The sequence below is a fragment of the Schistocerca americana genome, chromosome 1 (genome assembly GCF_021461395.2).
Source record: "Schistocerca americana isolate TAMUIC-IGC-003095 chromosome 1, iqSchAmer2.1, whole genome shotgun sequence".
NCBI lineage: Eukaryota > Metazoa > Arthropoda > Insecta > Orthoptera > Acrididae > Schistocerca > Schistocerca americana.
The window spans coordinates 370,040,291-370,052,714 of record NC_060119.1 but is presented as its reverse complement, the minus strand read 5'-3'; positions in this window follow the sequence as shown (position 1 = coordinate 370,052,714).

Genomic DNA, 12,424 nt, shown 5'->3' with positions numbered 1-12,424 from the left:
AGAAACCAGTATAGGCATGCGTATTCAAATACAGAGATATGAAACAGGTAGAATACGGCACTGCTATCGGCAACGCCTGTACAAGACAAGTGTCTGTCGCAGTTGTTAGATCGGCTACTGCTGCAATGGCAGGATATCAAAATTTTAGTGAGTTGGAGAGTGTTATAGTAGGCGCAAAAGCGATGGGACACAGCATCTCCGAGGTAGCGATGAAGTGGGGATTTTCCCGTACGAGCATATCACGAGTGTTCCGTGAATATCAGGAATCCGGTAAAACGTCAAATCTCCCACATCACTGCGGCCGGAAAAAGATACCGTGAGAACGGAACCAACGACGACTGAAGAGAATCGTTCAACGTGGCAGAAGTGCAACACTTTGGAAAATTGCTGCAGATTTCAATTCAGGGCTACCAACAAGTGTCAGCGTGCGAAGCATTCAACGAAACATCATCGATATGGGCTTTCGGAGCCGAAGCCCACCCGTGTTCCCTTGATGATTGTACGACACAAAGCTCTATGCCACATCTGTGCCCCGTCATCACCGACATTGGACTGTTGATGACTGGAACCATGTTACGGTGTAGGACGAGTTTCGTTTCGAATTGTATCCAGCGGATCGACGTGTACGGGTATGGAGACAACCTCATGAATCCATGGGTCCTGAATGTCAGCAGGGGACTGTTCAAGCCAGTGGAGGCTCTGTAATGGTGTGGGGCGTGTGCATTTGGGGTGATATGGGACCCCTGGTACGTCTAGAAACGACTCTGATAGGTGACACGTTTGTAAGCATCCTGTCTGATCACTTGAATCCATTCCTGTCCATTGTGCATTCCGACGGAATTGGGCGATTTCAACAGGACAATGCGACATCCCATACGTCCAGAATTGCTACAGAGTGGCTCTAGGAACAGTCTTCTGAGTTTAAACACTTCCCCTGGCCACCAAACTCCCCTGATATGAACATTATTGCGTATATCTGGGATGCCTTGCAACGTGCTGTTCAGAAGAGATCTCCACCCCCTTGTACTGTTACGGATTAATGGGGAGCCCAAAGGATTCATGGTGTCAATTCCCTTCAGAACTACTTCAGATATTAGTCGAGTCCATTCCATGTGGTGTGGCGGAACTTCTGCGTGCTCGTGGGGGCTCTACACGATGTTAGGCAGATGTACCAGTTTCTTTGGTTCTTCAGTGTATATTTTTAGAGATTTTTGTTAAAAACATTAGACAACTACTTGTCTTTATATAATAGTATTGACTGGTTGAGCGGTGTTGAAAGTGAGTTGGAAGGGCTGAAAACAGCCGGAAACGAAAATCGCTAGAAGAATGACAAAATAAAAACTAATCATTGTTATTGTGTATTTCGTTTGACCAGGCGATTACGAAACTGGAATCTGATTTTATGTAGGCATAATATTACTAGAGTTATGGCTGTTTTAATTAATTAATTAATACTAATTAGAATAATATCTCGTCCGTAAAACGGCTTATCAGAATCAAGATATTTTGACCACTTGATTCAATGGAACTACCCCAGTTGTTAGAAAGGCTTTCCTAAAAACATGTCAACATTAAAACGTGCAGTGCTTTCATATATTACGTCAGTACGAAGAAGAGGTGGATGTTAGTAAAGCAGAGGACATTGTCTAGAAAGGAAACCAAATACGAAAACTTGAACCACTTGAATATAGATGGTATGTTAAATACAAGTAAAAAGACTGATATGGAAAGGGACGGATAATTTCAAGCACTTTTACGTAGTGGCTGAATGTGATTTTTATGTTGTGTCTGAACCAAATTTCATTGCGAAAAATGTAGGTTATATTTCACTAAACACTTTTCATATGAAGAAATCTATGTGGAACAGATGGAATGGTGGCAATGTATCTAGGAGTACAGAAGAATTTTATCATACCTTTTCATGCACTTGTTCACTAATACCTACTGTAAGCTTTACATGTCGGCGAGTTGCATGTTAGTCGTCTCAGGTGAGTAACTGTAATATCGTTTGACAACTGCATATAGAGTGTACTTCCGTGCTGTAGTTTTGATGATAGTGTCAGAGAAAGGAGAGGGCAAAAACTGCACCAGCACAACCCTACTCGTTGTGAACAACACCTCCTATAAATCGCATTCATATGCCTGAAAAATTCATACTGATCTCCCAGTAAGAAATCTACATTGAGAATGTACTTCGGCCCCATGAAGTACCATATCTTCCGTGTTACAAGAAAAAAATTCCTTGCGATGAGGTCTTCATAAGATCGGCTAAGATTGATGGGCACTGTCTACCGCGACGTCGAATGCCGATTGATGCGCTGCGCTGTCGTAATGAGGTAAAAAAGATGTGTAGGCGGAACAGAGAAGAATGGGTAATCATTCTAGCGACCATTGCCAGAGGACAGTAAATGGTATACGGGTTGACCACAATCTACTTTATCTCAGCGTGCGACTGATGTGGTCCATTTTTAAAAAAAAGTTTATGTGTGTGCTAAACGATTTGTTGTTGCAGGTTTTAAGCTTATCTCATAGCGCGTGCCTCATCCTTCTTTATCAGTGACCAGCTAGCAACAGGTCCAGCTCATCTTTAAGTATTTTAGCCTGATATAGCAGGGTCTCAGTATCACATTTTATTAATTTTTCGTAAGAGTGTCATATTGACATCCGTAGGAAGCAGACCGGTATACAAAAATAAAAAAATAAAAAAAAACGCGAGAGATACTATTTTAAATCTTGGATTTTACATTCATTCCAGATAATGTAAAGTATTGTATCACATATCCTAATAAAAGACGCAATCGGAGAAATTATTGCAATGGGACGGAAATCGGTAGATGTGATGTACGTGTACAGACCAACGAATGATTATCCTTATACTGTATATAAAATTCTCGTGTCACAGTGTTAGTAGCCATACTCCTCCGAAACGGCTCGATCGATTGTGATACAATTTTACGTGTATATTCGGTACGTCTGAGAATCGGTCGTAATCTACTTTTCATACCCCTTAGTGATAAGGGTGGTCCACCCCAATTTTATTTTATTTTTTAGACAGAACTTTAATTTTTACTTTTTTGTGATTTGGCATTACTACATACACGCAACCCTAAATTTTCACCCTTTTACCACCAACCCCTATTTTAATAGAGATTTTAGTAATTTAATAATTTTCAACCGCGGTCGATAACTGATCAATTATCACTTGATCAGTTATCCCCGCCAGGTGTCTACCGGTGATAGTCTTTCACTATTCGATAGATAGGTAATTTAAGAAAACGTACCAAAAGCAACGACTCGAATATCCCTCTTTGAATCGACGTAACTAGACTGGTAAGTTTAACTAGGTAGTACGCGTCATCCGCCAAACCGCCGTTCAGGCCTAGCGCACACGCATCGACTTTTATCGTACGGAAATATATCGTACGATCGAATTCTTTTAGTGAAATAAAGAAATTCCTATGCTCTCCTTTGTTTCTCTAAAAGAATTTAATCGTACAGTTTTTTACGTACGATAAAAATCGATGCATGTGTGCTTGGCCTTATTCATAATGCTGGCGAACACGTTTCGACACGAAATTGCCGCTATGTTTGTTTGCTCATGGACGAGCCGTGCATCAGCTGCAATTGTTAAATCTTCGCGATCTACCGTAGAAACACTAGAACTAATAGTGGCCGATACTGCCGGACTTGCCCCTAAGCCTTTTCTCACTCCCTACACAATTTTCGGCCATTATTATTGTTTGTGTCACGCGCTGCCGCCAACAACGGGTATTGTGTTGCACGTATACATTGTATTACACGTATACGTTATTCTTATAGACTACAGATAATTTATATGGCAAAGCAACGTTTTCCGGGTCAGCTATAACATATAAAGATTTTCAGAGGCGGAACGAAGTTCTCCAGGTATAGCTAGTAGTTTAAAAAAAAATTGGATGATTTATCCAAGAGAAAGGGGGTCACAAACTGAGCAAGAAAATAAAGCGTTTGTCTATCTCTGGCCTTTATGCTAGCTAGCATTCGGCTGGGCATCGACTGACAGAGTTGTTGGGTGTCCTCCTGAGGGATTTCGTCAAAGTTCTGTCCAATTGGCGCGTTCAATCGGCAAAATCCCGAGCTGGTTGAGGGGCCCTGAACATAATGCTCCAAATATTCTCAACTGGGGAGAGATTCGGCGACTTTGCTGGCCAAGGAAGGGTTTAGGAAGCACGAAGACGAGCAATAGTAACTCTCGCCGTATACATGCGGGTACTATCTTGCTGAAGTAGAATCCTTGAATGGATTGCTATGGAGGTTAGCAGAACGGGGCACAGAATATCGTTTACGTACGATGTACTGTAAGGGTCTTGATCTCATTAACTGGACTAGAGCCGGCCGAAGTGGCCGTGCGGTTAAAGGCACTGCAGTCTGGAACCGCAAGACCGCTACGGTCGCAGGTTCGAATCCTGCCTCGGGCATGGATGTTTGTGATGTCCTTAGGTTAGTTAGGTTTAACTAGTTCTAAGTTCTAGGGGACTAATGACCTCAGCAGTTGAGTCCCATAGTGCTCAGAGCCATTTGAACCATTTGAACTGGACTAGAACTGTCTTCAGCGAAGACGTGTCTGGAGGCGCCCTGGAAAGCAGTATGACATAAACCTTACTATAAGGCCGAACAACCAGGCGTGATCCTCTAGGGTGGCATTTCTTTTGATCCCCTTTGACTCTTGTCCGTGGCACACTTGCAACACAGCGGTACGTAGACAATAATGTACGCCTCGTTTTGTTTCCCCTTCAAGGAAAAACATTCTCGTCTTATATTTCAGCAAGATAATGCGCGTCCGCACACAGCTAGAGTGTCTAATGCTTGTCTTCGTGCTTTCTAAAACCTACCTTGGCCAAAAAAGGTCACCGGATCTCTTCCCAGTTGAGAACGTTTGGTGCGTTATGCCCAGAGCCCTACAGTCATTTCGGAATACTGACCATCTAACGCGCCAATTGGACAGAATTAGGCAGTCGATATCCCTCAGGACGACATCCGGCAACTCAATCAATTCCAAGCCGAATAAATGCTTGCACAGGGGACCAACGCGTTATTTACTTGCTAAGTTTGTGATGTTCTTTCTCTTAAATGAATCATCCAATTTTTCTGAAATTATAATCATTTGTTTGTGTGTACATGAACATCACATATACCGATTTCCAAACCATTCTGATAATTTCTTCGTGGTTTCTTTTTTTTTTTTTTTTTGCCTTAGAAAGTATTTCTCAAAATATTTTGGTAAGAACGCTGAATGTTGACATTCTGTAAGACTTAATCGCTATCTTCGAATGATTCTAGAGTAGGAAATTTTCTTCAGGGACCATTGCACAGTGCATGATGATGAGCATTTTGTGCAAGCATCAGCCGATCCCTATCCTATTCCCTTCGCTGATCGAGCGATGGAAAAAAGACAGAAGCAGTAAACTGTTCTACTTCTTCTTTCGAATACTAGCTCTACAACTTTACACTACAGATTTTGGAGAGAAAACCGTCTCCTTACTCCCAGAGGATCTCATTTAAGTGCACTGAGTATCTCTGTTACGCTTTCTGTCGAGTATACGGACCTGTTAAGATTCTAGGAGCGCGTCTCTCAATTTTTCCGACGTCTTCTGTCAGACTTTCTAGTTCGGTCGCAAGCGAATCTGGATCCTATGTGGAGGACCCAGCTTCGATTTCCGGTACTGTTAGTGATTTTTCCTCGTTGGGACAACTGGTACCGGGTGAACTCCACCTCGTCAGGTCGTTTGAGGGGCTACTTAGGAGAGATGTGGCAGATCAAAGGTCAAGAACGCTGAAAACGGCCTGGAGAGCGGTGCTAGCCACAGGCCCCTCTATACAACAGCCAAAGACACCACTGGCAGATGATGACGTGGCGGTCGGTCGGTCTCTATCGAGCTGTACTTTGCTTCTATTAGGCTCACTTGACAAGAGCTTCGAACACTCGAGAATAGGATGTGTTAACGGCTTGTGTGCAACTTCATTAACAGATCTTCTGCACATTCCCAGCATTATAATGTGACTGGATTTGTGATTTCTTGTCAGAGGTGTCACAGTTCGCAGTAACCGACGGAAAGTCATAGAGTAAAACAGAAGTGATTTCTGGCGTACGCCAAGGTAGTGTTATAGGCCCTTTGCTGTTTCTTATCTATATAAACGATTTGGGAGACAAAAAAAAATGGCTCTGAGCACTATGCGACTTAACTTTTGAGGTCATCAGTCACCTAGAACTTAGAACTAATTAAACCTATCTAACCTAAAGAACAGTACACACATCCATGTCCGAGGCAGGATTCGAACCTGCGACCGTAGCGGTCGCTCGGTTCCAGACTGCAGCGCCTAGAACCGCACGGCCACTCCGGCCGGCTTTGGGAGACAATCTGAGCAGCAGTCTTAGTTTGTTTGCAGATGACGCTGCCGTTTATCGACTACTAAAGTCATCAGAAGATCAAAACAAACTGGAAAACGATTTACAAAAAATATCTGAATGGTGCAAAAAGTGGCAGTTGACCCTGAATAACGAAAAGTGTGGGGTCATCCACATGAGTGCTAAAAGGAACTCGTTAAACTTCGGCTACACGATAACTCATTCTAATCTAAAATCCGTAAATTCAACTAAATACCTAGATATTACAATTACGAACAACTTTAATTGGAAGCAACACACAGAAAATTTTGTGGGGAAGGCTAGCCAAAGACTGCGTTTTATTGGCAGGACACTTAGAAAATGTAACAGACCTATTAAGGAGACTGCCTACACTACGCTTGTCCGTCCTCTTTTACAATACTACTGCGCGGTGTGGCATCCTCACCAGATAGGACTGGCGTAGTACATTGAAAAAATTCAAAGAAAGGCCGTAAGGTCCGTATTATCGGGAAATATGGGAGAGAGTGTCACAGAAGTGATACAGGATTTGGGCTGGAAATCGTTAAAAGAAAGGCGTTTTTCTTTGCGACGGAATCTTCTCACGCAATTCCAGTCACCAAGTTTCTCCTTCGAATGCGAAAATATTTTGTTGACACCGACCTACATAGGGAGGAACGATCACCACGATAAAACAAGGGAAATCAGAGCTCGTACGGAAAGATACAGGTGTTCATTCTTTCCGTGCGCTATACGAGATCGGAATAATAGAGAATTGTGAAGGTGGTTCGATGAACCCTCTGCCAGGCACTTAAATGTGATTTGCAGAGTATCCATGTAGATGCAGATGTAGATAAAAAAAATCCTTTGCTTTGATTCGCCTTTCACTTTTTTTTTCTTTTACGATTCTTGTAGCTTCATACCGCTCTTCTGAGATATTAATCCGATAGGTCGGGTTCTGTAAGATTAGTACTATTCCTCTTATCCGATTTTCTCTTTGTTGCGGATACTGTCTTGCTTCTTGTGGACATCGTCACTGAACAAGCTAAAAGTATTGCTGACTCTGTATCATAAATCCATTATGTAAATTGAGATTATTAGCAGTTCTATTAACCCTCCTTCTGCCGTATCAGACATTGTGTTTTGTTTCTGTCGGTGTTACACATATCCATTCGCCTTTTAGACATCTAATGTTCATAACCAACGGCTTCTACATCTAGCTTTTAGGGGCCTGTCACACAAAGTTGTGGCGGAAGAGGAGCAGGACACGTTAGCTGCGAGCGTGCTGTCATCACACGGCGCTACATTCCTTCCGGCCCGCCCGGGGGCAGTGACACGTATGTTGACACAGGTGCCACGTGTCAAGTACGCCGACCGCCCCCACATCCGTCATCTCAGGGACGCCTGCCCAGGGCGGCGCTCTGCATGTCGCCGCGATACCCTATAGCACCTACCGCGCACAGCGTAAGCAAACAAGCCAAGCCAAAATGTATGTATTGGAGGTATAGGATTTGGACGGTGATCTGTGTAGTTGCGAGACCATTTAGTCAGAGCTAAGTGAATTCAAGCGTGGGCCAATTTTTGGTGCTCGTATGGCGGGTGTTTCTGCACCATAGCGGTTCAAATGGTTCAAAACGGCTCTGAGCACTATGGGACTTAACATCTATGGTCATCAGTCCCCTAGAACTTAGAACTACTTAAACCTAACTAACCTAAGGACATCACACAACACCCAGCCATCACGAGGCAGAGAAAATCCCTGACCCCGCCGGGAATCGAACCCGGGAAGATAACGGCTGCAAAATCATTGCACAACTAATATCACCATCGCGTATCTTGTTAGCACCAAAACAATGCGAAAGGAGCTCCAGAAGCAGGGAATTGCAAGGCGGGCTGGATTTTTAACATCACTCTTCACTGATGGCAAATGCTCTTAGTTGGGAACGTGCTGCCGAAGCCGTAACGCCTGGACTATGGAGTAACGGAAGAATGACATTTGGTCGGATGAGTGTTTCGCACTGTTTCTAACTTCTGGCCGATTTTACGTCCCAAAAGTGGAACAGGACGGTGATTCGACCATGGTTTGGACAGCCATATCGGGGTGATCCATAGGCCCCTTGGTTACTCTGCAAACGGGTATTAGTACCAAGTATTATGTGACCATTTTGGCTGATCAGGTCCATCCCACGGTACGATGTTTGCGCCAGTGGTGACACTTTGTTGGAATACAAGAGGGCTCCTGTTCATGGAACTCGCGTCGTCCGGGAGTGGCTTTCTGAGCATGAGGACGAATTGTCGAATCATCCCTGGCGACCGCAGTCACCAGGTCTCAGTATTACTGATGATGATGTCTGTTTTGTTGGGCTCTCAAGTGCACTGTCATCAGCGCCCGTACAAAGTCCCAAGTTTTAAACAGTTCAATTTTTACACAATACACTGTATCTACTGTCACGAATGATGATGATGATGATGATAATGATGAAATGACGAGGAGAAAACGAACAGCCAGCCCCCGGCGGAGAAACTCCACAACTAGGGCGGGATCAGTATTACTGATCCTTTTTGGTCTACTCTCGAGAGAAGAGTGTGTGATCGCTATCCACATGAACGATCTTTTCCTGACTAGGCACAGTTTTGCAAGAAGAATAGAGTTAGGTTACCTTGAAAACCATACAAGATCTGTATTTATGAATTCCGAGACGACTGGAAGCTGTTCGAATGCCAGCGGTTTCTCTGCATCGTATTAGCCATGGGAATGTGTTTTGTTTTTGGTGCTTCCATGGTGTTGTCCACCCTGTACTTTGAATACAGTATGCTTCAGCACGTGCAAAAAGCCAGTGTTTCTTGGAAGCGAAAATACTAGATTGGGATTACACATCTAGCTGTTTGATGCTAATTCCATTGAGCACATGAGGTTTCGACTTGAAAGACAGCGGCAAAAATATGCGCAGCCTTTCAAATAAAATAACAAGTACACAGTGAAGCCAGCGCTCCTAATGCGATGCTGCACTAGCAAAAGCTTTTAGTAGAAGTTGAGATCACATAACTGGTTTTTATTGAAAGTGACTCCTTTCAGCTGAGGGGAGGGCACTGTCTCAAACTTGTGCCCTTTCCATGACAAAATTAAGATACCCGGTCTCGTTATTGACCGTGCAAGGAGATCGAATTCATTCCTATTTGCACGATGTTCTAAATTGATTAATGAAGAGACTAAGGAGGTGGGCAGGGGTTACGAGAATCAACGTACACATTGAAGTCAGTAAGCTATTGATTTTAAAAAATTTGTCTCCTGACAGCTGCTGACAAAAGCGACGGTCTAGTTTTACACCCAGTCATCTCGAGGCTTGTGAAAAAATCCCTGATCCAGCCGGGAATCGAACCCGGGACCCCGTGCTCAGGAGTCGAGAACGCGACCGCGAGACCACGAGCTACAGACAGTTCTATTGGAGTTGGTATTGAATTTCGCTGCCGTAATGGTCATAAAGTAACTGAAGAACTGTTGGAGTGTGGGTCACTCCTGAGCACGGTCAGCGACTTAATTCCTTTCGGGCTGCAAGAAGTGTAGAGTCCTTCCTCAGTAAGGAACACTGTGTTGCAAATTTTATTTTAGTACGTCATTCACCTAGCGTTTCCGCCCCGTCAACAAGCCGTCATGTTCCGTGGAATCTACGGAAATTTTGAAGAGGGGTTGTAGCCCACCGCTACTCCAACGGGCGTAACTCTTCGAAATTTTCTGGAAGAACAACTGTCCGAAATCCAGCAGGCTGTCAACCAACTGCAGGGATTACGAGAATTTTCGTAACCAAGATATTGCAAAGAGCGAAATGTATGCCATTTTCGGTCAGATGAATCAAATGTAATTTACAGGTTAAGAATCTTTAAAATCAGTAATAAAAATAATGTTTCAAAGTACTACAGAAAAACTTCAAAAAGTGTGAAGTGCAGATAAATATTTTCATACACTACACCGATAAAACATAGCTGAGAAAAGACTGGGTTAGCAAATATCGCCACACTATGTGCTATTGGTAAAGATCCCCGGACTTCTGCTTCGTTGCCCCTTCCCCCCCCCCCCCCCTCTCTCTCTCTCTCTCTCTCTCTCTCTCTCTCTCTCTCTCTCTCTCTCTCTCTCTCTCTCTCTGTGTGTGTCTGTCTCTCTCTCTCTCACACACACACACACACACACACACACACACACACACACACACACACACAGAGAGAGAGAGAGAGAGAGAGAGAGAGAGGGATGAGGGAGGGAGGGGGAGGGAGGGAGAGAGGGGGAGAGAGAGGGAGAGAGAGAGGGAGAGAGAGAGAGAGACCAATTTTTCCACAGCCCATCTGTCCAGTAGCAGTATAATAGAAGTGTTGTTTCCTAGCACGCTTCGCCGCTGCCATCGGGTAAGAAGTGTCTATGGGCTATTGATAACGTCTAGTCAATCGAAATTGGCGCAGTTATTAAATAACTGAAGTGATATGAAGTTCTTTCCAGCTGAATGGAAGGCACTGAGCCACCTAACTCGTTGCCCATTACGAGGAACATGGGAGACACTTCAGCTCTGGGCGAGGTAGCGAGTCCTGCTTGCCACTGTATGTACGGAGCTACCAACCGCGTGGAGCGGACAGATAAAAGCAGCAGCGAGTGTCTGGCAAAGCGGCGGGCGAGCATCAATTGGCCTGTGTAACGACCAGCCGCTGCAGAAGGGGGACAACATCCCAGAGGCCCGGCCGTTTACACACGCCACGCTGGGCCCTGTAACACGCAACCAGTGGGGGGAGGGCGGCTCCACCGGCAACTCGGTTTACGACGCCCGCGCCGTTTCCTACTGGAGTGGCTTGCCTTTGCGACCGGGCGTTTACGGCCAGTACACGGGTCTGGCAGCTGTAAAACACACCTACTTTCAATAAATCGATGAAAATCACTAAAGCAGCGACGACACAAAATTTTCGCCGACGCATTTCGTAAAGCTCAAGACATGGGGGAGAACACACGATGCAGCACAAGGAAAACGAAGGGCCAGAAAAAGATCTTAGCATCGATCTTGTTCCCAACATATTTTGTACATGTTGTACCCTGACGGCACGTCAATATTTGAAAAAAAGTAAAAAAAAAACCTCTGCGGAATCGCCATGAGCTGCTGATGAAATAAACTTTTATAAATTACCGGTTTAAATCACCTGATCATCAGTTACAGTACGGCAACAGAGAGAACACATGGATTATGCGTACTGTGTAACTATTGAGAAGTTGTTACAGTATTAGAAGTGGTAATTTTGTATGCGATACTGGCCACAGATAACGCTTTTCCTGAGTGCTGGTATGAAGCAGAGCCTCTGGATTCGAAAGTTTCTGCTGTTGTGAAACAGCCAGCGACTCCGCGTGAAAGAGAGAGGTGTCGAGTGCGCTTGGAAGCAGACTGTACTGGTACCGACGCCTAGTTTCGGAATGCTGTTGCGGTAACCTAGAATTTATTAACCCTTAACACACGAGTTGTGGTCTCTCAAACCGCGCGAATGTTTTCGGTCTCCATCTGCAAGTTCAGTTCTAGCGGAATAATTCTAAACCTCTCATACCCTCCTTAAATCACCAATCCTGTAATGTTTTGCTGTCGGTTGTATTATTGCCTTCTTTGTTTGTTGTTGACACGTGTTACTGACACGTGACGAGGTCTCTTAGACCGCGTTCGTGAACTACGTACGTTGTTTCTTCAGCGTAGCACAGAATGTGTTGGCAGTAGCATGTCAGTTTTAACAATCCTAAGTTTGATGACATGTTATTCCGTGGATGGAGCGAGATGTCAGTAGATCAATAAACAGACGAAAAAGGCGAAGATTTTTTAGTAGCCAGTGATCACAGATCTGGTAACGAACAAGATGTTCACTCAGAGGAAGAACTTACGAACAACTGCGATGGGGATCTTTTTGTTTCTTCAATAAAGTAGTTGAAGTGTTAATTAAAATCAAATATGTCTTGAGTGATGATAAGAAAAAACTGTAGATCACAGCAGTGAATGCCAGTTTTGCAGTTTCTTTTTATACCCATCG